Genomic DNA, 26,126 nt, shown 5'->3' with positions numbered 1-26,126 from the left:
GGATTGAACCCAGATCTCCTGCATTGCAGGTGGATCATTTACCATCTGAACCACCAGGGAAGCCCAAGAATACTGGAGTGGATAGCTGGGTAGCCTAGTCCCTTTCTCCAGGGGATCTTCCTGACCCAGGGATCAAACCTGCATTGCAGGCGGATTCTTTACCAGCTAAGCTACCCAGGAAGCCCTATGGAAGCCCTTATAACATACTGGGTTCTTTTTATTGGACTATAGTTGCTTTACAGTGTTATGTTAGTTTCTACTGTACAAAGTGCATCAGCTATACGTATACATATATCCCCTTTTCGGGATTAATGTATTGTTAAAAAAAATAAGATGATGCTTCCAACTTCAAGGGAACCCCTAACTCAGGGCTAGCAGACCCCTCACATATCTATAAAGTACAATTTATTTTCTCTCTTTTACACAGTCTTCCCTCAACCCTACTTCTTGGTGGGGCTTCTAAAAAGAAGGGACCAGAGCTCTGGGACCCCGTCCTCAAAATCCTTAGGTTTCCTTGGCCTTCTTTTCTTCCCCATTGAAGTCTGCCCTTCCAAAATGCCCAGAACCTGAAACTCCAATGTCCTTAGCAGTTCTTGATTTTCATGTCTTAGCCACTTTCTTGCCACTCCTAGAGAAAGTGCTGGAGTGGGCTCTTGAGAGAAAAGCCTTCCCCATTTTTGTGTTAGAAAGGAAATAATAAGTAGAGGCACCGCCCTAAGCCCAAGGCTCTGACCTTCCTTTGCTGTGAAAGTCAGTAGATTCTCCCACGGAGACAGGAACTGAGGAGGCCAGGGAGAGGCAGAGGGCTGCTCGCCCCGACGGCAGCCACGGCTGACTCCTCACAGGGGAAAGCACCCCCTGCTCTCCGCTCTGTACACCTCAAGAGGACAGCCTCTGCCCTGTCACTCCTGGGTACAGCTTTACCAGAAGGATGGCAGGGAAGGCCCCACAGCCCTGCATCCACACATCTCTCAGAGCAACACACACATACACAGACACACACACATACACAACACAGACACACACAACACAGACACACACACACAGACACACACAGACACACACATACACAACAAAGACACACACACACAGACACAACACAGACACACACACAACACACACACACATAACACAGACACACACATACGCAACACACACATACGCAACACACACACAACACAGACACACACACAACACAGATACATACATATACAACAGACACACACACACAACACAGACACACACACAACACAGACACATACATACACAACAGACACACACACACAACACAGACACACACACAACACAGACACACACACATACACAACACACACACACACAAGTCCCTTTAGGTTTGGGGTTCCTGTTGTCTTGTAGCAAGATGTGTCCTTCTAAGGCAAAACATGCAAAACTTTAGGGCCTCAAACAATCTTAGAAAAACTCATGCAGCAGACAGAGGCCCGGGGATGGGGAGAGGGAATGAAGACTCAGTGCTTACTGGAGACAGAGTTTCGGTTTAGGAAAGTGGAAAATTTGAGAGAGAATAATGAGGAGAGTTGCGCAATAATGTGAATGTACTTAGCGCCACTGGACTGTACAGTTAAATATGGTTAAAATAATACTGTTTTATATTGACCTTTACCACAACATAAACAAACATAAAAAAAATCACGCAGCAGAGAATCAGACAAAGGGACCTGAAACACATGGACCTGATTCCACTCCGAATAAACAGGCAGTGTGAAATGGACTGGGGGGAATCCCAAGTGTCCAAGGAAAGCCACTGTGTACTTGGCCAAACCCCAGACATTTCCTGAGCAGCTGAAGAGTTTCAACCCTGAATACTCACTGGAAGGATCGATGCTAAAGGTGAAGCTCCAATACTTTGGCCACCTGATGAGAAGAGCCTACTCATTGGAAAAGGCCCTGATGCTGGGAAAGATTGAAGGGAGAAGGGGATGACAGAGGATGACATGGTTGGATGGCATCACCGACTCGATGGACATGAGTTTGAGCAAGCTCCAGGAGATGGTGAAGGACAGGGAGGCCTGGCGTGCTGCCGTCCATGAGGTCGCAGAGAGTAGGGCACGACTGGACAACGTTTGTGCTCAAAGTGATGCAGAGGAGCAGCGGGAGCTTTCTTGACACTCATGACTGTGGCAGTCGGTGGTCACCCTGCTGGTCCCTCCAGCAACACCAGGGCCCCATGCTCAGCCCGCTCCACACGGGGCCCCGTGACGACACCAAAAGCAGCTAAGAACCTTGCTGTATTTGTCAGGGGTACAACGTGACTTTGGTGGGTGGCAGAAAACACGCAGCAACTGGCCCGGATGTTGTGGGGAAGTCTTCCTAACCCACCTCCACGAAGACCATCTGCCCCTTTGCATGACGACAAAGAACTTAAGTTGGGTGTTTTGGAAGCTTTTGGATTGGAACCAACTTACTTTATCAAGTTCAAGGTCCCCTTGTCAGCAAATAAAGCGAGAGCTCCCAGTGCTTAAGGTGGTGAGATTAATGCCTTCTCACCCAAATCACGGAGCTAGAGCTGGGGAGAAAATGAGACGATGGTAAATTTCTGGAAGGTGAAGGTACCATGTGCAAGGCAGTACACCTGCTCTTTGTTAGGAGCTTTTACATGAAATCATTGTGGGAGTTTCACCGCCATCCTGAAGTCCTTCGTGGGGACACGGAGAGTTTTTCTGCTGAGTGTGTGCTGTGTGCGTGTGTGCTAAGTTGCTTCAGTCATGTCGACTCTTTGCAACCCTATGGACTGTAACCAGCCAGTCTCCCCTATCCATGGGATTCTCCAGACAAGAATACTGGAGTGGGTTGCCGTGCCCTCCTCCAAGGGATCTTCCAGAATCAGGGACCAAACCTGAGTCTCCTGCATCTCCTGCCTTGCATGGAATCCAAAGGTGGATTCTTTACCGCTAGTGCCACCTGGGAAGCCCCCAGGTGTGCTGTGTAACTGATCCTAAACATCCACGCCCTGGGAAGACTCAGTGCCACAGGGAAGGAGTTTCCAACCAAAGGACCCTAAAGTAGAATTCAGGAAGATGCACCCTCACGCCCTCCAAGCCCAGGGTCTCCACACTATGGCTGAGAACACACCTGTCTCTCTTTCCAGAGACTAGAGTTTTTATGGGAGCTGATACTCCATCCCAGGGACCCCGCCCCCAGGAGTGGGGTAAGGGGCTCCCCACTGACACTTCTGCGGAAAGACACACACTTTCTTCTGTCCACAGAGAGGCTGTGCTCTTCTGCCCTGGCTCAGATAAGTTATCCCTGGATGCCCAGAGAATGGCTGCCACCCAGCCACTTAGAGACCTTCTTTAGCACAATCAGCCTGGAACTTCAAAACATCCCTCTCTCCCAGCACATTTCCAATCACACCCTCCCTTATCTTATCTGATCTTTGAGGCCAGTGCTCCTTTCCCACCAGTTCTTCCTGGTGATTCCACTTCTGTTGACAGCCCCTAATCTTCTGAAAGCCAGAGTGGATGATGGTCCTACAGGCTGGCAGAGCCCCCACGAGACGTCCCATAGGATATGGCTTCCTAGTTCTCACTCCTCTTCACACAAGATAAGAGAGGGCTTTCCCTGCATTTCCAGTGGGGAACTCATTCTCTTCCTCTATATTCCATTCCTTCAATATTTCTGTGCTGCTGCTGCTGCTGCTAAGTCACTTTAGTCATGTCCGACTCTGTGTGACCCCACAGATGGCAGCCCACCAGGCTCCCCCGTCCCTGGGATTCTCCAGGCAAGAACACTGGAGTGGGTTGCCATTTCCTCCTCCAATGTGTGAAAGTGAAAAGTGAAAGTGAAGTCGCTCAGTCATGTCTGACTCGTAGCGACCCCATGGACTGCAGCCTACCAGGCTCTGCAGTCCATGGGATTTTCTAGGCAAGAGTACTGCTAGCACACAAAAAAAGATGAAAAGGAGCCCACAGTTTAGTAGAAGAAACCAACCAGGAAATGAGTGATTATGGGATCTAATAGATTATAGGGTCTAATAGAGGGATGAACAATGATAGCGGAAGGAGGGGCTGCCCAACTGACTTGGATACGACACAAAGTTCAGCTGGAGAGGTGACATTTGGGCAGGGTTCTGAAGCATATGTAAGAGTTCACCTGTTTGTTCAGCAGCTTCGGGTTTCATTTAGAGAATGGTCTAAAATAAGAGTGTTTTTTTAAAAAATTCTTTTGAGATGCAATTTGAATTAAACATGATTTGCACTGTTAAAAAAAATAAAACAAGATGTTTAACCTGGGTCTGAGAAACCACAAAAATTGGACTACTTACAAAAAACTGTGTGTATCATGACGTTAAATTTTCTGAATAAGAGGGTCAGTGGAGTCTTAAAAGGGTCTCTAATTCAAAGGAAATCAAGCAGAGCTAATGTTTAGAGTGAAGAAAAAAGTTTTTAAAACCAAGATAAATCTCTGGTTTCAACAGAACTAGGTATCTGAACAGACAGGGCTACTTGAAATCCTACCTTCCTTGTATCCAGAGACACCGGGCCTTTGGTCAGGTTCACCCTCTGACCGCGACACTCCACTCAGTCCAGCTCAGTTCCTTCCTTCCTTCTTCCCATCCGACGGCCATATCTCCTTCACACACCCAGACACACACATACACACAGACACAGACACACACACACTGACATAGACACACACACAGATACACACACACACAGACACACTCACACACACACACACACTCACACAGACACACACACACACAGACACAGATAGACAGATACACACAGACACACACACGTTTTCTTTCCGCTGAGAATGCACATCAGTAGAAATGACCTATGTAAACCCCACTCTGCCCTCTGGGCCTTCCTCCGTATAAATTGGGAGCAGAACCCCCTTGGAGAGGTTAAATCTTTCATCTTCAATCCCCATGACAGTTCCTGACAAACAACTTCCCGACTCACAGCCCTAATCTGATGTGTTCTCAATACTCCCGACAAAATTTAAACCAGCAACCACCACCGTTCATGGAGCACTGGCTCTGTGCCAGAAGAGGCTGCGTATTTTACACACCCTTCCTTTTATTTTCATGGACACAACCCCAAGAGGCAGAAACGAACACTGTCCCCGTCTCACAGACGTGGAAACCGAGCCTCTGCAAACGGAAGCTACTTGCCCGCAGCACCGCAACTCAATGGCGAGGACAGCTGGGATCTGATCCCAGACACGTGCTGCCATTCTGGCCGGCCCCACGTGCCCATCACAGAGGGGCAATGCCCAGGGCACCACAGGGGGGCTCCCAGGAAGTGGTGCAACTGGCCGCGGTGAGCACCAGGAACTGGGAAACAGTGGTGGGGGTGCCGGGGGTGCCCAATGCCCAGCTGGGTGACGATACAAAGTCTCCCACAGCAACTTCTAATTTCAAACCTGAGATGGAAATGGGTCAGGGTGATGCGTCTTCAGCTCCTTTGTCAAGGATGCTATCAGTGGGCTCTGAAAGAGTGGGGGGAAGCCAAGGAAAGGAGGTCAGTGTGGCTTAATATGGATGGGCCTTGATACTGAACTGAATTAGATGTTCAAGTGCTGTTCTGTATATAACCTGCCCTTGTAGACCAGCCCACACTCCACCAGCCTCTTATGGGCTTTCCCCCACTACTCTGGCCTGTCGTCAGTCTTCCTCTTGCACAGGAACCCCTGTCAGGGCTGAGATTTTCTCAGATGGTTTCACATACAATGGTACAGTCTAATTATAGCTCACATACACACAGACACAGATAGACACATATACCCACAACAGGGACAGCACTTCTGACACACTTCTAATTTGGGGTTTCCTTATTGGTCCCTGGTAGCTCAGCTGGTAAAGAATCCGCCTGCAATGCAGAGGACCCCTGTTTGATTCCTGGGTCGGGAAGATCCACTGGAAAAGGGACTAGGCTACCCACTCCAGTATTCTTGGGCTTCCCTGGTGGCTCAGATGGTAAAGAATCCACCTGCAGTGTGGGAGATGTGAGTTCCATCCCTGGGCTGGGAAGATCCGGAACAGCTATCTGCTCCAGTATTCTAGCCTGGAGAATTCCATGGACTGTATAGTCCATGGGGTCGCAAAGAGTCGGACACGACTGAGCGACTTTCACTTTCATTGGTCAGTTGCACACATCTATTCCCAGGTGGGGCGGTGGTAAAAAAAATCCCCCTGCAAATGCAGGAGACTCCGGAGATGGGGGTTCAATCCCTAGGTTGGGAAGATCCCTTGGAGAAGGAAATGGCAACCCACTCCAGTAGTCTTGCCTGGAAAGTCCCATGAACAGAGGAGCCTGGTGGGCTACAGTCCATGGGGTCACAGAGAGTTGGATATGATCAAGGGACTGAGCACGAGCATACACACCAACACTATGGCTAATACAGGTGAGGAGATAATCTTGGGAAGTCTCTAGCCAGCTCCTTCTAGCTCCTTCCAGCCTGGACATCCCCAGGAGAGAAAAGAAAAGCTCACCACTTCTAGCCCAAGGGGACCAAGAGGAGAGATTTAGAAACAGCAGGTAGGTAGGTGGGAGCCAGAGATCTTCTAGGCTAGAGGCAAGCTTCCCAACCTCCCTGCCTAGAGGTGGCACAGGCAGAAACCCAAGTGAGGGGGGCAGGGAGGTGGTAAGAGGGTCCCTGGGGGGACAGAGGTCTGGGGCTGGAGGCAGTGACTGCAATGGTCAGGACTTGGGGACAAAGGGAAACGGCCAGGACCGTGTGTTCTGCTGTGTTGGTCCCAAAGAGCCAAATGACACGTACCACACGTCAGTGGTTATTATCCTGGGGGGTGGCCAGTACCACCACCACCACCACACACACGTGGACAAGCCAGGAGTCAAAGGCACCATCTGGATCCAGGGAACACAGGCAGTTACCTAAGCCTCACTTTCACCATAGAATCAGTCACATTCTGCAGTTAGCGGCGGGCAAAGGGCAGAATGCTGGATTAATGGGCCACCAGACTCATGTAAAGAGACCAAGGTACTTAAAAGAAAATATAAGTGATCAGGTTGGGTGAGATGACCAGATTCACTGTCATTCTACTTCCTACCGCCCTCCCTAAAGATGGGGCTTAGAATGGTGATCAGGAGAGCTGCAGAGAAATAAAGAAATCTGTACTTCCTCTTCCTAATTATAGTGGGAGTTCTCTCCACACACCCAAAAGCGTGGGACACGCCTGTTATCTCCCAAAGCCACCTCCCCCGAGTCCCCGACAAAACCTCAGTCCCTAATTGTCGACAGCAAGTCAACACTCAGAGAAATGCTGTCCTCACTGCATATAAATGGAAGACAAGACTTTAAACTAGGCAACTTCTCAAAGGAAAAAAAGTAGCAAACGCTTTCCATCTAAGAGGAGTTATGCTTTACTGAAGGGATCATAGGTATATTCACCCAGCAGATGTTTTTTTACTTTAAAACAAACAGTATACTTCACACTATTTTAAAGATCGAAAGATCCAGAAACACTGGATTTCTTCCCCCAGAGTCTCCTGCACACCAACAAGCAGTTGGAGCTGAACAGTGGTTGTGCAGGTCCAGTAGACCACAGTCCCTACCAATCCCGACAGCTTGGCTAGATTAACTTTCTACTGCTGCCCTAAAAATGATCACACACGTGGCAGCTTAATGTAGCACCCATTTGCTATCTTACAGTTTTCTAGATCAGAAGTCCAGGCAGGCACAGCTGGGTCTCTGCTTAAGGTTTCACAAGGCTGCTCCTGGAAAGAACTGGCTTCCCAGCTCATAAGATTGTCTGCCAAATTCAGTTCCTTGGGGCTGCATGCCTGAGGTCGCTGCTGCTTTCCTTGCAGCCTCTAGAGGCACCATCTTCAGGCCAGTAACAGTATCACGTGGAAGGAAATTCTTCCCACGCTTGGAATCTCTCTGGCTTCCCCTTCAGCCTCCAGCTAGAGGGAACTCTGTCCTTAAAGGACTCCTGTGATGAGATTACGTCCACCCAGATCAGGGCGAAAATGAAAGAAAGTGAAGTCGCTCAGTCATGTCCGACTCTTTGCAACCACATGGACTGTAGCCTACCAGGCTTCTCCATCCATGGGATTTTTCAGGCAAGGGTACTGGAGTGGGTTGCTATTTCTTTCTCCAGCGGATCTTCCCGACCAAGGAATCGAACCCAGGTCTCCTGCATTGTAGGCAGATGCTTTACCCTCTGAGCCACCAGGTCATACTCAAATGACTTCATCCCAGTTCCTTCATTTGCCTGCAAGCCCGAGAAAGACCCAAGAAGAGAAAGATTCTCAAGTATTTTCCAAGCAAAGGGACATGTGCCAACATTCCTTGCAGACCTCCCTTTACTTTTATGCTCTTGCAGTAGTTTTTACTCCATCAAATAGGACACGGCGAGCTACTCTAGGCTTTTTACAAACTATTATTAGTCTCCTCATTACCACGGAGATTGTGTCCTCAATTCAGGGCTCCCTGTAGACAGCAGTAATAGGAACAGTGCCAGGGAGGTGGCAGACTTGGCCTCTGGGGGGCTGGGAAAAGCACAAGGAAGGGAAGGAGAGCTGAAACTGTATGAATCCACCAGGTGCTCAGGCTTCCCGTCAGCTCAGTTAAGCATCACACGGGCATCATTATCCCCATTTGCCCAGAATAGAGGACCGAGGTTAAGAGGGATTGCCCAAGACCATATACAGGCAGCAGGTCTGCCTGCAAATTTAGTTCTGTGATCCCAAGGCTCTCTGTCTTCTATTTCCATGTAGGGAATTGCTACCAATGGGAGGGTAGGAGCAGCATGGAAGGGCTGACCCTCAGGGCAACAGGCGGCTTGAGAAAAGAAGCCCAAGCCCTCTGGGCCCAGTGACAGCCCAGCACAGAGCTGGGAGGCCCTCAGGGAAGGCAGTGGGGGGCGGCAGAAGCTGTTACTGCTTGCAGGGGGAGGCCTGGAGGCTCCGCCTGGGAGGAACGCTGCCACTGTCGTCCTGGACAGGTAGATACACCTGGGCAGTGTCAACTACAAACTGGCACTTACCAAGAGCATTGCCAACGACTGAACGACAAAGGCATTTGCCATTTGCCTCTACAGATTGAACAGCCGCTGTAGCTGTTGACCTTCGACAAGCCCCGAGGGAGTTCAGGGTGGAGTGAGGCACTCTGTGCTCCAGGGAATCTGGTGGGACAGGTCTTTAGATACTTGGATGTTATGATCTCAATCCTTGCATCTCCGCATCTAGAGAAGCACTAAACCCCTTCATGGTGACATCAGATCCTCATGACTTTTGTAAAATGAGTGCTTCGTGGTACTGAACTCCCCCTTCTCCAAAACCTTATATATTGACTTTCCCCCACTGCCGCTTTGGAGCAGTCTCTCAGAGCTATCTGAGATGCTGCCTCCCGGGCTGCAGCCCTCATTTTGCCCCAAATAAAGCTTAACTCACAACTCTCAAGTTGGACTTTTTTTTAGTCGATAGCAGAGCAACTGAAGGAATATGATCAGGAGAGAGGCTGAGGGAGCGGGCCGCGTGGTGACTGGGTTCCCACACTGAACAGAGGAAGCCCTCGAGGGCCCCAGCCTTCTGCACGCAGGCACCTCACATCTTGGCAGAAGGGACTGGGCAGCAATGGACCTTGCCACATACTTCAGCCCTAAGAAACACAGAGGCAGCAGCCAAACCACCGTGGGGCCACACTTCCACCCTGCCATGAGGCCCAGGAACACAGATCCTTGGAGGAATAAACACCTCCAGAAATAAGCAACAAATATAGTGTGAAAGCTGCGCAGGAAAGGAAAGCAGCCCAATACCCGGAAACAATGGATCTCACCGCTTGGCCAGAAGTAGAGGGAACAAGTCAGCTGTGGGACCATCTTTAATCCAAAAGCTTCTGTTTCTGCTAATGGGACCAGACAATGATAAGAAACCCCTCCCGCAGCCAGAAGGCAATCCAGAGCCAGGGCTGAGTACTAGCAGGTCTCACGCTGCTAAGCTGCTGCTGCTAAGTCGCCTCAGTTGTGTCCGCCTCTGTGCGACCCCATAGACGGCAGCCCACCAGGCTCCACCATCCCTGGGATTCTCCAGGCAAGAACACTGGAGAGGGTTGTCATTTCCTTCTCCAGCAGGTCGGCATAATCATTAACAAAACACTTCCCAAAGCACTCTCCAGGTCTTAGACCAAGTCTGTGACAAGGGGTGGGGAGGGTAGTGAGGATTCGAAACAGAGAAGTAACCTAGAATGAACTAGGGTGTTTGTGTGTGTTTAGGGCTGAGTGGTACAGATTTGTGACGTTCAAGGGCTGTCATGTACCCGCATCAGCCTGCTCCACGTGGGAATTTCCCACCTTGGGCATCCTGGCAGTAAGCAGAGCATCTTCCCATTATGGAAGCCAAGCCGGGGGTTGTTTCCCAGCAGCCTTTGCAGCAAAAGCACTGGCACACTTGGGTTTGGCCAGCCAGGGATACCACCTGGGCCTGGTACCCAAAGAAGCTGACGTGTGGAGAGTCCAGGCCAGCAGAGGGGTAGCAACTTCAATTTCCAAGGGCTGCAGAGACAGTGACGCCAGTGATGGCCCCTGCAGCCCAGGACCAGCATCAATGCAAGCAACCAGGTCCATCCATGTTGGGGGGTTCCTCTGTGTCATCTGGCCTGATTCCAGCTGCCAAAGTCTGTCTTCGTTCTTCTTGTTTTCCAAGACTGTCTCCCCGGGCTCCTGAACATTTCTGTGATGCATTAATGTCCTTTCGAAAAATTCCATTCTGATAAAATCAGCCAGGCAGTTTCTGTGGTTGGCAGTTAACATGCTTCTCTAGTACACAGGTTTACAAGCTTTCTGGACTTCTTTCTGAGATTGATTTCAGCACAGAGGAAGCACTGAGAGTCTATAAATAAAGCAGCCCAAGATCCCACGTGATTTATTGGAGTGGGGAAGTGGAATGGGGGTCGAGGGGTGCAGACTGAAGTTCAGATTCTGGCATTTGGAACGGTGTGACCCAAGCCATCTGACACTGAGGGAGCTCGGTTCCCTTATTATGAAATTGGAATAATAACGCCTTCTTCTCAAGGCTGCCTTGAGGGTGAAATGACATATAGGTACTATCCTGACACATGAAAAGTGCTCATAAATGTCAGCTGAATTTAATAACGCATCCAGATAAAAGCTGCCCATGTCAGCTCTGAGAGTGACAAAAATTCAAAAGAGATGGGGTGGGCAGGGAGATAAGTACAGGGCAGCAAGGGGGGCGGGTAAGGTGCCAAGACTTGAAATCAAAATGGGTCCTAAGTCTGGCTTTGTCCCTGATGCCATGTGCAAACCATCTTGAAACGGGGCTGATATCTGGCCCCATTGAAGGCAGAAGGAGAAGAGGGTGACAGATGATGAGATGGTTGGACGGCACCAGCAATTTAATGGCCATGAACTTGGGCAAACTTCGGGAGATGGTGAAGGACAGGGAGGCCTGGCGTGCTGCAGTCCATGGGGTCATAAAGAGTCGGACATGACTTGGTGACTAAACAACAACAACCATCTGGCCCTTCCAGTTTGATAGGACTGATGAAAATATGAAATGAATAGTACTTAGGAAAGTCTGCAGGAAGAAATAAACCTAATTCAAGATTGAAGTTACTGCTGAGATGCAGGAGAAAAGTGTCCCCTGAAAAAACAAATCTGCGGCATCGTTCTCTGCCTGGAATCCCGCGGCTGGATGCTGGGCTCTCTCGTGAATGAAAACAAAGTGCAGAGTCGACAGGCAGCAGCTGGGGTGCTGATTCACTCGACACTGGGCACACCCCTGGCATGACTGGCTGTGTGTGAGGCCCAGGGAGGCGAGGCCAAGCAAACGGAAAGGCAAAGCCAGGGTGAGACATTTAGCTGAGCACCTTATCAGCTGCTCCTCAGCCAGTGATCTAGGCTGCGGATCAGAACCCCTCTTTCCCGAGAACCGCCCCTCACCCTTGGTTGCCGCTGATGTTTGCACACATCTGTGCTCCCATCATCACTAGGATGAGGGTCTTGTCCACAGAGCTCAGAACCTTAGAAATGGGCAAGACTCGGAGAGGGTGAGGGTAGCAGGGGAAAGTTTACAACACCCTAATTGGGCACAGAGATCCAGGCCACCCTGGAGCAACCCAGATGCCAGCCACATCCTCCCTGCCCCAGCCTTTTCTCTTAAAGAGACAGTGTTTGAGTTTTCATCTCTGGACCAGTCGACAACCCCCAGCACTGAGCCCATGAAGGTTTCAGCAGGTTTAGACAACCCGGGCTGAAGGGCCCAGGCACTGGCTAGAGTGAGTCTTAGAGCTTTGGAGGTGTTGTTTTGTTTTGGCAACAACTTGGAAACAATGCAGACTCTTTTAAAGGCAAAAACCTAGTTGGCAGCAACTTCCAGAAAACTGGGTGCATCTGGGTCTGGGTCTGCCTAAGCAATGCTAGTTGAAAGCCTGAGAAGCTAGAAGTTTCATGGGCTGCCTGGTGAGGTCAGCTGGAAACAACCCCATTTTACAGAAGAAAGAGTGGGTTGACTCAAGTCTTAATACTCTGTTTTCCACGTAACACTGTGAGACCCTGAAGGAGGCGGGGATACAGGCAGACAGGTGATAAAGGCTCTGAAGGCTCTCCACACATCCTGAGGATGCTCCTGAATGGAAGGGACTCTCACTGACCCCCAGAGAGGGCTCTGCAGGGCTCAGTGCTGGAATAAACCTGGCCTGGGGCTCCTGAACACCTGGCCACTCAGCAGACTTGCACCGGACTGCGAGGGGATGCACAGATGCTAAGACATAGCAGAAGCCCTAAAGATGTGCCAGATGCAGACAGAAAACAGGGACAGAGACCCAGGCGTGGTTCGCTCTGTTCCACAGTGGGGCAGGGAGTCGTCAAGACCCCTCGAGAGCAGACAGCTGTGGGTCGTTCCCTTCCCGCCTCCAGGTCAACTCTCACCCACCTCATCGTGAGAAAAATTTGTCACGTTTGATCCCATTGACTGCTTGTCCACCCCAGGAAGAAGGATTACAGAAACAAGTACACATACGAATTGAAAGGATTAGGAGGTACGAAGCACCTGGTGAAGCAGCTGCGCTCGTCAGTTCCTCCCAGCACCCTGGAGAGTCACTGTCATCACCGTGTCACAAACCACGAGGCCAAACCCTCAAGAGCCGATGCCCAAATTCACAGCCCAGTAAGTGGTAGAGCCAGGATTCAAACCCACATATTCTGGTTCCCTCAACGAGCCTGCGACTCACCTTGCATGAGATACCAGCTCACACCTGTCAGAATGGCCATCACCAAAAAATATACACATAATCAATGCTGGGAGAGGGTGCAGAGAAAAGGGAACCCTCTTGCACTGTTGGTGGGAATATAAATTGATACAGCTACTGTGGAAGACAGTATGGAGATTCCTTAAAAACTAGGAATAAAACTACCATATGACCCAACAATCCCATTACTTACGGGGCATATACCCTGCTTAATAGAAAAAGACACACGTACCCCAGTGTTCATTGCAGCAGTATTTACAATAACCATGACGTGGAAGAAACTTAGATGTCCACTGACAGATGAATGGATCAAGAAGCTGTGGTACATACACACAATGGAATATTACTCAGCCATAAAAAGGAATGCCATTGAGTCAGTGCTAACGAGGTGGATGAACCTAGAGCCTAATATACAGGGTGAAGTAAGTCAGAAGGTGAAAAACAAATGCCGTAAGTTAGCGCATACACATGGAATCTAGAAAGATGGTACTGATGAACCTGCTTGCAGGGCAGCAGAGGAGACAAAGACATACAGAACAGACTTGTGGACTTGGGGCAGCTGGGGGGCGGGGGAGAGGAGAGGCTGGGACGAATGGAGAGAGCAGCAGAGAAACACGCACACTGCCACATATTAAATAACCAGTGGGGATTGGCTGTATGACTCGAGGAACTCTAACTGGGGCTCTCTGACAACCTAGAGGGGTCGGATGGGGTGGGAGGGAGTTTTAAGAGGCAGGGGACATATGTGTACCTATGGCTGATTCATGTTGATGCATGGCAGAAACCAGCACAATATTGTAAAGCAATGATCCTTCAATTAAAATAAATACAGTAAAAAATTCATAAACTGAAAAAAAAGGAAAAAGAAAAGTACATTATAATTCTCAAGCCAACTTCACAGGCAGGAAAATATGACTGCAGAGGAATCCAGTTGTCGTCATGGATTTTCATGAAATTATTCATTTAACGCACAAACACTTATTGAGGGCTTTCCTGAGGAAGCAATGGGAGGAGGTGCCCAGGCTCTACCTGGTCTTGTGGTTTCCATGACCAGTTTCTCTGCTTTAGACCCATAGTTCCCAGCCTTAATGTCTCGGCACCCAAGGTATCCAGGGGTCCCAGACCGAACTTGCAGGGGAACGGCAGTGTATTTTTAATTTTTGAGGAAAACATAATATCAGTACTTAACATCTGTTGGATCCTGAGGGAGCTACTCCTCAGAAAGTTCACAGTTTCAATCCTGAATTACACTATCTACCTTTCGATGGCATCCCATCTCTGTGAAGCTTGGCTTTCAGCAGTCGCGGTGATAAAAGCCAAACAAACAATCAAAAATATCAGGCAAGACTCAAGGCAGGATGGGAAACGAGGGTGTAGTGTTCTAGCTGATTCTGTGGTTTGAGAGGCTGCATGGTACCTGATGCACTCGTATCCCAGTGTAACTGAATCTGATCATTTAAGAATGAAGTGCAAATATTTTTATTCCTTCAATTTAGGTGCTATTTTTTCAAGTATCTGGGGCAAATCTGTCTTTTTATTTGGACTTACTAAACGGAATTGCCAGATCTAGGAGCACCATGAAAAAATTACTGAGACATTAAGGGCACCATCAATGGAGAATGTTGGGGAACTTTTGTTCTAGAACATTCTATATAGTCCCTCCTCAACTCATGATTAGAAGTTCTTTGCTATATCCAAAATGGAAAACCAATAAGGACCTACTGGATAGCACATGGAACTCTGCTCAGTATTACATGGCAGCCTGGATGGGAGGGGGGGTTTGGGAGAGAATGGATACATGCATATGTGTGGCTGAGTCCCTTTGCTGTTCATCTGAAACTACCACTACATTATTAATGGGCTATACCCCAGTACAAAATAAGAAGTTTAAAGTTTGAAAAAGGGGGGAAAAAAGAAGTTCTTTAAAGGCAGAAGCCATCTTATCAATACTTTGGTTTCCCCTTGGCACAGAAGTGGCTTGTTTAGTACCTGATCATCATAAAAGTTTGAAGAAAGAGTCTGGACCTGACCTGAAGAAGCCCTTAAAAATCCACAGAGGTCCAGCAAAGCATGAGTGAAATGGGGGCTACAGATACTTCAAGCTTGTCCCACTAGTTGGGACGGGCAGAGTCGTGCATGGCACCTTCTTGATCTTAGAGAATAAACACAATTTTCTGAACTCTCTGATGCAGAGTAATACAGTCAATTGCCTCTTAAGGGTTTTGAAGACACATGAAGATATAAACTTTGGGTATAAATCACTTTAAACTTCTGAGATTAAGCTGCATCTATTAGCCATCAATGATCTAGATCATTTTTTTGTTTCCAGTCTTCAAAGGCAAACCCACACCTTCAGGAAGGAGAGGCTCTCAGCACGGAGCGGAGGGGCAGAGGTGGTGGGCATTAGCAGAGTTCACGTTCCAACGCCTGGGTGTCTCCCAGCTGGAACTCTCTAGCAGGAGTTGCTTCTGTATCTGCTGACCAGGACAGCACAGAAAAACTGGTTGATTAGCAATAGCTGCAGCCGCTTCATGGGTCGGGGTGGGAGAGCAGAGGAGGCATGGGCCCACTGTGAGGCTGACATTCTCATCTCAGGCCCGTGCCAGCATCTCCAGAGAGGCCCGGCAGGAGAGGACTCACCCAGGCACTCACTCCTACAGGACTCTGGTCCTAACTACTGTGGATGACATCAGCAAGCAAAAAATGCCCCCTTGGAGCGCATGGAACTATCTTTAAATGGTCTTTAAAACTTGGCCAGTAAGGAGATCAGACCAGTCAACCCTAAAAGAAATCCACCCTGAATATTCATTAGAAGAACAGATGTTGAAGCTGAAGCTCCAATACTTAGGCCACCTGATGCAAAGAGGTGACTCACTGGAAAAGACCCTGCTTCTGGGAAAGACTGAGGGCAGGAGAAGGAGACAGAGGATGGAGATGGTTGGACGGCATCACTGACTCAGTGGACATGAGTTTGAGCAAACTCCAGGAAATAGTGAAGGACAGGGAAGCCTGGCGTGCTGCAGTCCATAATGTCACAAAGAGCTGGACACAACCTAGCAACTCAACAACAACAACAAAACTGGCAAGTGGTCATGGTGGGGACCTTCTGTTAAGACCGATCACTCTGTAACAAGGAAGGGTGGCTAAGTCCTGCTTGGCACAAGAGACAGGAAGGTAGAGGGATGGGGCTCAGAGACGTCTCCAATCATGCATTCCTGCCAGGCTGGAAAAGGAAATAACAGAATTTTTCTTTCCTTTAGGTGTATTAAGGTTAAATAGTTATCAAGGGGCTTCTGAGTAGAACTTGTAAACTGTCCTGTTAGCTCATTGAATCGGTGAGTGTCTTTTGAAAGCAGGTCAATTTCTGTTGGGGGTGAGTGGGTGAGAAAAGAAAGGGAAGAATTGTATTAAGTAGAGTCATATAGGTGAGGGGCAGGGAAAGAACCGTGTCTAAAACAAGGCCACTCAGCCTCTTCAAAGGCTTAAAGCCTGAAGAATGGTCTCTGTGAAGTTAAAGCACTCACAGAGCAGAATGATAATAAATAACAAATATAGCAATAAACAATAATATGCAAGAATAAAGTCATGAACTATTCCCTCCTTAGTCATGTCTGCCCTATCTGTGCAGCTGACGTCTCCTCTGGATTTTTTTCAAGCCACATTTTCATCAAACAGCAGTTTATGACTCTACTCTTATCAGTTACCTTAGGGTAGTGAGTTTGCGCAATTATCCTTTGATTTTTTCAAACAAGAGCTTTGTGTTTACAGACCTCTGTCCTCCTTTTATTCCCAGGCCCTAAAAGATCATTATGTTGATGTCCCAGGGAGCTTCCATCTCACCCCAATTCCCATTTTTAAGCTCAGACAAACAAACTTGCACTGTGTTTGTGCTGGACGCACAGCCGTGAACCAGCAGTTCCAGGGCCGCTGTCTGGAGACCTGACTTATATTGGCCCTGGCCAGTGCAGAGGAGCCTCGTACTCCCTGGGGGACACAGGGCTGTCCCCTGCCACCCAGAGCCAGCAGAAGTATCATTCACCTGGCAGAAGCCACTCTTGGGGGCTATCACACACTCCCCTACCAGTGTGCCAGCCCCACAAAGCTCTTCTCATCAAACACCTCCTCCTGCTGCTCTGCCCGATGGCGTTCACAGGCAGCGTCCCCCTCCACACACACCTTGCTCTCAAGGATGAGTAACCAGTGTCTGTGGGTACGAGGTGGGGGACAGGGGTGGGCAGAGACTTCATGTGGCTCCTGTTCCCAGACCCCAGCCCAGCCCCTGTGCATTTCCTCATCCACAAAGTGAGGGATGGGGCTTCAGCCTCACGTCCGAGCTGAGCAAGAGAAAAGGATTCTAGGGGCAAGAAGTGCTTGTTAAAAACATGAAACCGTTCCAATCCTATGTTCCATCCTCGCCTCCAGCCTAGATCTCACTGCCCACTGTCCGAGCAGAGGTTCAATGTGCCAGTCACCACCCCTCATCCTGTGTGGTTCTGTTTTGATGGTTTTTAAAACATTAAGCACCCTGTTACCCAGACACTGCACACAGTAAGGAGAAGTTGCAATCACCCTCTCCATCAGCGAAAGGTTTCTCTAATTCAGTACTTCTATGAGCCATTAATGTTTGCGCAGACATCGGTCAGTGCACTTTGCCCCCGGTTTTTTCAGATAATCGACTCATTTCATACTGGGAGGGGGTGAGTAGATAAAGTGGTATGTGTGTTAGTCGCTCAGTCATGTCCGACTCTTTGTGACCCCGTGGATTGCAGCCCGCCAGGCTCCTATGTCCATGGGATTCTCCAGGCCAGAATACTGGAGTGGCTTGCCATTTCCTTCTCCAGGGGGTCTTCCCGACCCAGGGATCAGACCCAGGTCTCCCGCATTGCAAGTAGATTCTTACCATCTGTGCCACCGATAGGAACAAAGAAGTCAGAGAGCTTTTCAGGCGAGAAGCAACACGGGCTTTCTGTGCCCACATTCCCTGGCTCAGCATCCTTGTGGAAAGGCCCCCATGGACCAGTACTGTGCAGCCCTGCGGGAACACAGCTGCATCACAGCTCTCCATCCAGGTGGAGAATGGGGCTCCCCCAAAACACCATCTTCTCCCTCTCTTGTTTCTCTGGAATCTAATGACACTAAAACTTACCGAAGCATTTCTTTTTAATAATAAGCACCAACTTGTGCTGCTTGAATTTCAAATTTTTAAAAAAAATTGATTCAAAATAACCTTTTCGTGTTGGGGACATCATTACTTATTCAATTAATTTGGACTCTACAAAACAGTACGTGAATTTCCTTGGCCAGTTTCTTAAAGGAATAATATATAGGTATTTTGTTAGCTGGCTAACTGACAAACATGTAACCTATTTTTAAAAGACTTACTTTATCATTAAACATGATCTTTTTCACAATTTTTATGTAAATTTTGTATTTCACATAAAAACGAGAAAGCTTTTCATGCAGGATATGGAAAGTTATACAAAAAGGATCAGATGCAGAAAAATGTGCCTGGTATAATATCATCTGTATAGAGAGACATAGATAACTATGTATTTGCTTGTATTTATGTAAAATATCTCTGGAAGGGAACCCTGACCAGTAACACTGGGGGCCTGAGGGCAGGAAATGGGAGGGTGGCTTCTCAGAGTGCTTCTGTTTTCTTTGAATTTTAAGTGCATCACAAATTTTAAGATAAAATTACAATTTTTGCTTGAAAAGGAAAAAAAAAATAACCCTTTCAATACCCTTTGGATGGAGGTGGGGGCCTAAGCTCCAGAAGGAGGGTCAGGAGAGATTCTACTCAGCAGTTGGCACATCCAGCCGTGGCCTTGGGCATGGCCCTCTGCCAAGAGGCACGGGGTATGAGATAAGGAACCTATAAATCACTCGATAAAACTCACATATCATGCCCTGGCCTCTGAGAGAGGAATCTTGTTTTTTCTTCCCTGTAATAGAAGAGATTCATGAGTTATCCAGAAATTCAGATAGGGTGGTGTTACAGGCTTGAAGGGCTTAAGCGTTGGGCAGACGCCAGGCCTGCCCTTTAGTGGCTGTGCAAACTCAGATAAGAGCATCAGCCTCCCAGGAGTTTAGCTTCCTCATCAGTAAAATGCAGGCAGTAATACCCCGAGGAGCAAATAAAGATAAGTTGTGGAAAGTGCCTGGCTGCTGGTCTTTACTCATGAATGAGCAACAAAGAGCCCAGAAGCCACCACCATGGGGGGAGCCACCCTGAGGTCCCTAGGCTGTGCTCCCCCCCAAAAGAAACTTCTGGGTGTAAATACCAGCCAGCGCCACTCCCAGCACAGCAAGTCCACAGTCATGAGCAGGGGAAGCTGGGGACCTTCCCTGGGGCGGGTCCTCTCTGGCTCGCATTATCCCTGGGATCTGGCGTGGGGGTGGGGGGGACGGACAATTCCAGACTGAGCTTGGGGTTCATTTATTCCAGAAAAATCTGACTCTGTGACTAAATATGCCAGCTGCTGACCCTAGGGTGAGTAAGGGTGGGCAGAGGGGAATGCAGGAAGTTCATCCTAGGATGTCACCATCGCTTGCCCACTTCAAACGTGCAGAAGTGGATTTAGAATTCAGGTGCCTGGGGAACAGCAGTTATATGTTTAGTACGTTTTTCACAACCACAGATGGACATACCTATGAAACTCCCCAACATGCCAACCAAGCTGAGGAGCAGTGTTGGTCCCTGTTCTAGGCAGTTCACTAGAAATTCTCCAAATGATTATAGGCATCTTTTATTGAGCACCTACTGTTTGCTGGCCACAGTAAACGTGTTTATCTTTTCCCTACAAAGTTAGGTGACTGCCTCCATTTCACAGATGAGGAAGTGGAGGCTCAGAGACGGTCTATTTCACCTGTGAGAGGTCACAGGTCAGGATGTCAACTCTGGTCTGAGTGGCCACCTGCTTTCAAATGCTTCTCTCAAAGTGAATGTCGCACTGGTGTACCAGGAGCATGGTCTCCTACAGGACACGCAGCCTTTCCCAGGAGTCAGTACCAAAGATGCTGTGTCTCCTGTTGTGATAGGTTGAAGGTCAACATCTGAATCCCCAGCATCTACAAACGTTCCCTTATAGGGTGGCAAAAGGGGCTTGACAGACGGGACAAAGAATCTAGAGATGGGAGACTCGCTTGGATTATCCAGGTAGGCCTGATGTCATAACAGGGTCCTTATCCGTAGGAGGAAAGAGATCAGAATGCGTGGTAGGAGACATGTCACAGAATCAAGAGGTCGGAGGGATGTGAGAAAGTCATTACCAAGGAATACGACCAAGGCAGCATTTAGAAGCTGGAAAAAAGGATTCTCCCCAAAGCTTCTAGAAGGAATGCAGCCCTGCCAGCACTTCGAATTCAGATGTCTCACTTACTTCTGAGAGTAACTCCGTATTAAGTCCCTGGGACTCTTTGTTACAGCAGCCACAGGAAGCACACACCCGATGTTTCATGTCAGAGGAGGGGACAGTTACCCCCCAGAAGGAGGGGAAACACTCTGGATAGGCAGTGATCACAGGTGTGCAGTGATCCACTGGGAGATCCCACCTTCAGAGCACAGAGAGGCCCGTTGAGAAAAGCGCTGAGACAAGGACCAGGGCACCTGCAACCATCACGTCACCAGCTCGGGGCACTGACCAGGAAGAATTCTTCAGGGGAAAACCCAGAAGTGACTGGGGACTGTGGGCCCTGCAGAAGCTGGCCTTGAAGGGAAAGAGGGGCATCTGGCTTCAGGCCTCTCTGCTCTCCACCGGAGGATAGCCAGCCCGTTGTGAGAAATTCACCCGCCCTGCCACTGCCTGCTTTCACGTCCTCACTTCCCAGGCCCTCCATCATCTCGGGGCAGCCCCTGCCATAGCCCGCAGGCTGGGAGGCAGAACGGATCATAAAACCTAGAGGGGACCCGGGAGAGACTGTGGGCCTTGATGGCACCTGGCAGGGCAAACGTTCACCTCTATCTATCACGTCAGAAGCCACAAGGCAGAACAGGAGAGGAAATGGGGAACAGGAAACACACTTGGCCAAAGAACAGCTCAGCCTGAGCGGTCGCGAGAAGATGCGGGCTCCCGCAGGGGACATGTCAGGACACACTGGCCCGTGTGCCTCTCCCTGGGGCTTTCTGACTTGACCATTTGTGGGGGGTGGTAGGGCATGAACATTTTTATATTAAGTACATTTTATATTAAAATAAACACAAACGTGGGAACAAATATAAATTTTCTATTAATTTTTAGAAGAAATGTCTTCCTAGAAACCACAACCCCAGATACTCCCTCTGTCTCCTTAAGGATGCATTCCCTTTTCTTAAACATTTCAGAAGAAAGTCCGAGAAGCTGGGTTTAGGAAAACCTGCCATCACTAGAGTCTTCATAGCTGTGTTTGACTCCTGACATAGGCAGCCACTAGCTGTATCATGCTAGCTACTGTATTGTTATAAATTATGTGATATAATATTTATTATAGATATAATATATAGTATATATAACATATCATATATAATATGCATTATATAATATATACAGTATATATAAGACATATAATATGTAATGTGTATTAATATAATATACATTATGTACATGTATGTGTTTATATGCACACATATATAAACATACATACCCACATCTATCTATATAAAACATTAGCCCTCCTCAGCTTCTCAGTTAATGGAAACTTCTCACTTTCCTGCCAGCCAGGGTTCAGATGAGCCAGGGTTCAGATCAGCGCCCCAGAACAGGAACCATCAAGGGGCATTCAGGGACTCAGTCTTTTTAAAAAATCTCTCCATTGACAAAAAAGCTGCAGACATTAGTCGACTCTGCTCATTCTCTTTATTTCTTCTAGCGCAAAGCATGAGCCAGTGAGTAATAATGCCAGGCATTTGAAAGAAAAGGGCTGCACAGGCACTTTGGAAAGCAGGCAGATTTTTTTAAGAATGTAAAACATACATCAATCCTAAAGCCCAGCAACTCCACTCCCAGGAATGTACCGAAGAGAAATAAAACCATCCAGCAACACAAAAGACCTGAACATGAACATTCATAGCAATTTTATTTACAAAAGCCCCAAACTGGAAATGACTCAATGTCCATTAGTGGCTGAATGGATAAAAGAAATTGTGGTACACCCATAAACTGGAATTTACTCAGCAAAAAAAGCAAATGAGCTCCCGAGATATGGAGAAAGAGGGAGAAATGTCAGACATGCTAGGCTGAGTGGAAGAAGCTAGATGGAAAAGGGTCCACACTCTAGGACTATTTATCTGAGGCTGTTCGATCGGCAAAGTAAGCTGTCATGACAGAAAGCACAGCAATGGGTACCAGGCTAGGGCTGGGAGGGTGGAATATGGACCCCAAGATCACTTGAAGCTTACTGGAGTGATGGAAATACTCTACGTTCTGAGACTGGGGTGGTGTTACCTAGGCACAGACATTTATTAAAACTCAAACTACACACTTACGATGAATGCATTTTATTGTGTGTAAAGCACACATCCATTAAGTAAAAAGAGAAACAGGGACAAAGAAAGAGAAGGCTGTGAGTGTGATGTCTTCGGCATTTTCCCTGTTGGGTAGGCCAAGGCATCATTTCTCTTTCTTCTAAACTCTACACAGTAAGTCAGGTAATCACTAAGAAGCTGAGTTTCACCCTAAAAGCATTATCATCTATGAAACCGTGAGAATGCAGATTCTCATGCAGAGGAGAGACCTCTGGTCTCCGAATCTACTGCAGAGAGTGTGAAGACTTGATAAAAAGTAGAGGTTCTAGAAGAGACACAGCACAAGCTAGGACACAGAAGTGGGCACGATGCCGGGGCCAATACTTTGCCAGCACACAGCCAGTTAGATGGAGAAGGAAACGGCAGCCCACTCCAGGGTTCTTGCCTGGAGAATCCCAGGGACAGTTGGCTTCCCAAGTAGTATGGTGGTAAAGAATCCACCTACCAATGCAGGAGACACAGGAGACAAGGGTTTGATCTCTGGGTCAGAAAGATCCCCAGGCAACCCACTCCAGTATTCTTGCCTGAATAGTTCCCTGGACAGAGGAGCCTAGTGGGCTTCAGTCCACGGGGTCTCAAAGAGTCGGACATGACTGAGCACACAGTCATGCAAATTTAGCCTCTGCCTTGAGATTTCTGAGTATCTCCCCATCTGCAGGACCCTTTCCCACCTTCCGAAGGCCCAGCAAGTGGAAGGTTTGGCAGTGCCACAGCCAAACTCCAAGGTGGCTTCTGTGCTGATGGACTGGTGCCTGACTACTCTGGATGGGGAAATATTTTAAGGCTCCCCCACAGGAATGGTATCAGTCAGGAGTACTCCACCAACATACAATGATTCAAAGCGCACACATTCAGTCAGAATGGAGTGCTGCCAATTGGAAAACACAAAAGCAGGCTTTTTTTTTTTAGCCACATGCCATACTCTTAAGGGGTTTTTCCACCTATGAGCCCTGCTTTGACCCTAACTGCAGACTTGTGTCTTACTCCCAGATCAATATTTTAATTTTTACTTTTTGGCCACGCCACGCAGCACGTGGGATCTTAGTTCCCTGACCAGGGATTGAACCTACCTTCCCTGCATTAGAAGACAGATTCTTAACCACTGGACCACCAGGGAAATCCCTTCTAGACCAAAATTTTAAATGATGAGAACAGGGAAGAAACTTGGAAGAACAGAGAGAAAACCACATTTGGTAACTGGAGGCCAGGGAGAAGTGGGAACATAAGAAGCCCTGAGCAAGAAACTCTTTCCCAGGGCAGGGGGAATCTAACTCTCCATCCTAATAAGTAAAGTGAGATGAGCGGCAGCCTTCTGTATCACCCCCTAGAACAATTAGTCTTTGTTGCTCAAGTATGGGGGAGGCGCAGGAAACAATGGTGGTGTGTCCAGTATCTTCAGTAGGGATTATTTCTCAATAGGTGCTTGGACAGCCAACAACAACATCGCACACTTGTGCAGACCCATGGACCTACTGCCAGAGGAAATAATTCTGTTTCAAATTTCTTTATCTGCAATGAAGCAGGAGGGTTCTGATTCCATTTAATGAGGATTATTTGACTGTAAATGTTAGGCTTCCCTGGTGGCTCAGTGGAAAAGAATCCACCTGCCCATGCAGGAGATGCAGGTTTGATCCCCGTGGGGAGAAGATTCCCCAGAGAAGGAAATGGTAACCCACTCTAGTATTCCCACTGCCCGGGGACTGAGGAGCCTGGTGGGCTACAGTCCATGGGGTCACAAAGAGTCAGACATGACTAAGTGATTAAACAACAACAATCTGACTGTAGATGTTAGCTTTGTATAAGGTCAGAGACTCACTGTGCCTGAATTAGATAGACTTAAATCCTCAGTTCCAGAAAACGAGAAAAGGGGAGCCATTAGAGAATGAAGCAGACTTGAAAGATATGATTGCCAGGCTTAAGGGGAGGACTTGTTTGAATCCTGATTTGAAAAGGCCACCCATGAAGAGATGTTCTAGAGAGAATCAAAGAAGTGTTGATCTGGGTTGTGTAGTAAATAAGAGCAAGCAATTCTTGTCAATTATTATCGGTCCAGTAGTGACCTGCTGGCTAATTGGGAAGGAGGGAAGGAGGGAACTAACAGATGCTAACTTAGGTATTTACAGGTAGAATGTCATATCAGTATTTTGGATGCTACTTAAATAGTTAAAATTTTACTGAAAAATGAACGATCTAAAAATTAAATTAGGAAAACAAGTCTTATTAACAGTATCAAAAAGGATAAAATACTTAGAAATACATTTAAGAAATGTAAAACTTGTACTCTGAAAACTCAAAAAAAAAAAAAACCCACCGAAAGAAATTAGAAATTACTTATGTAATTAGAAAGATATCCTATGTTCATGGATCAGAAGACCTAATATTACTGAGATGTGATACTACCCAAACTGATCTACAGGTTCAACACGATTTGTATCAAAATCTCCCTCTTTTTTTTTTTTTTTACAAATTTATAAGCTGATCCTAAAACTCATATGAAAATACACCCAGAAGAGCAAAAACAATCTTAAAAGAAAAAAAAAGTTGGAAGACATACACTGATTTTAAACTTAAGACTACAGTAATGATGATGGTGTGGTACTGCCATGAGGATAGACAAGCAGATCAATGAAACGGAATTGAGAATTCAGAAATAAACCCTCACACTTATGGTTAACTGGTTTTCAACAATGGTGCCAAAACCATTCAATGGGGAAAGAACAGTCTTTTCAACAAGTGATGCTGAAACTAGATATACTTATGCAAAAGAATGAAGCTGGACCTTTACCTCATACTAAAATTAACTCATAATGAATCAAAGCCCTAAGCACAAAAGCTAAAACTAACTCTTGTGTTAGCAGGATATGACCATGGCATCCAAACTCCATGGACTTAAACCTCGGTTCTGCCACTTCCTTGTTATGGCCAAGTAGACAGCTTAATTTGGCTGAGTTTCAGGGAAAATGAAGATACAATCAGCCTCATGGGGTTGTTACAAAACCTATATGAGGCAACACCGGCATCTCCCAAAACATGAACTCAGGCCACGTGAGTTCACTGTCAGCCATATAAGAACATGTAAGCTGCCAAGTGTACGCGAGGACTTGGGCGCAAAATGTGAGATTTAAAAAAGATTTTTTAAATCTTCAAGATTTAAAAGAGAAATTCCAATTTACAAAACTTGGTTTGAATTCTCCACAATAGATACTTTTGATGGAATTTCTAGTATAAAACAGTTTGTTTCAAAGGGCCCAAGAATAGCATCCTGGAGCCAATCCTGAGCCAAATTCTACCAGAAGACATTGCCTATGGAGCAACCAGCACTTAAAATTTTTGGATCTGGATGCTTTAACATGAGGTACCCCATCCCTGTAAACCACAAGCCCCACCATTCCTTAATGTACGTGTG

The 26,126-nt window shown here is 47.5% G+C and overlaps 1 protein-coding gene across 4 annotated transcripts in view; it reads right to left on the bottom strand.

Moving 5' to 3' along the window:
* Window positions 1-26,126, bottom strand: part of GFOD1 (Gfo/Idh/MocA-like oxidoreductase domain containing 1) — a 103,677-nt gene that overhangs the window by 12,165 nt on the left and 65,386 nt on the right. The window contains exons 1-2 of one of the 4 annotated variants that reach the window (XM_088831288.1): window positions 4,497-12,323; window positions 2,445-2,545 (exon numbers count right to left, since the gene is read on the bottom strand). The exons of the other annotated variants lie outside the window; for them this stretch is intronic. The gene's annotated coding sequence lies outside the window, so the exon portion shown is untranslated. Of the gene's footprint in view, window positions 1-2,444; window positions 2,546-4,496; window positions 12,324-26,126 lie in introns of those variants that run through there. 4 annotated transcript variants of the gene reach the window in all.

The sequence above is a fragment of the Moschus berezovskii genome, chromosome 23, assembly GCF_049115385.1.
Source record: "Moschus berezovskii isolate FMDL1 chromosome 23, NW_MosBer_1.0, whole genome shotgun sequence".
Taxonomy (NCBI): domain Eukaryota; kingdom Metazoa; phylum Chordata; class Mammalia; order Artiodactyla; family Moschidae; genus Moschus; species Moschus berezovskii.
Note: the sequence above shows the minus strand (reverse complement) of the source record. Positions and strands in the feature narration are given on the sequence as shown.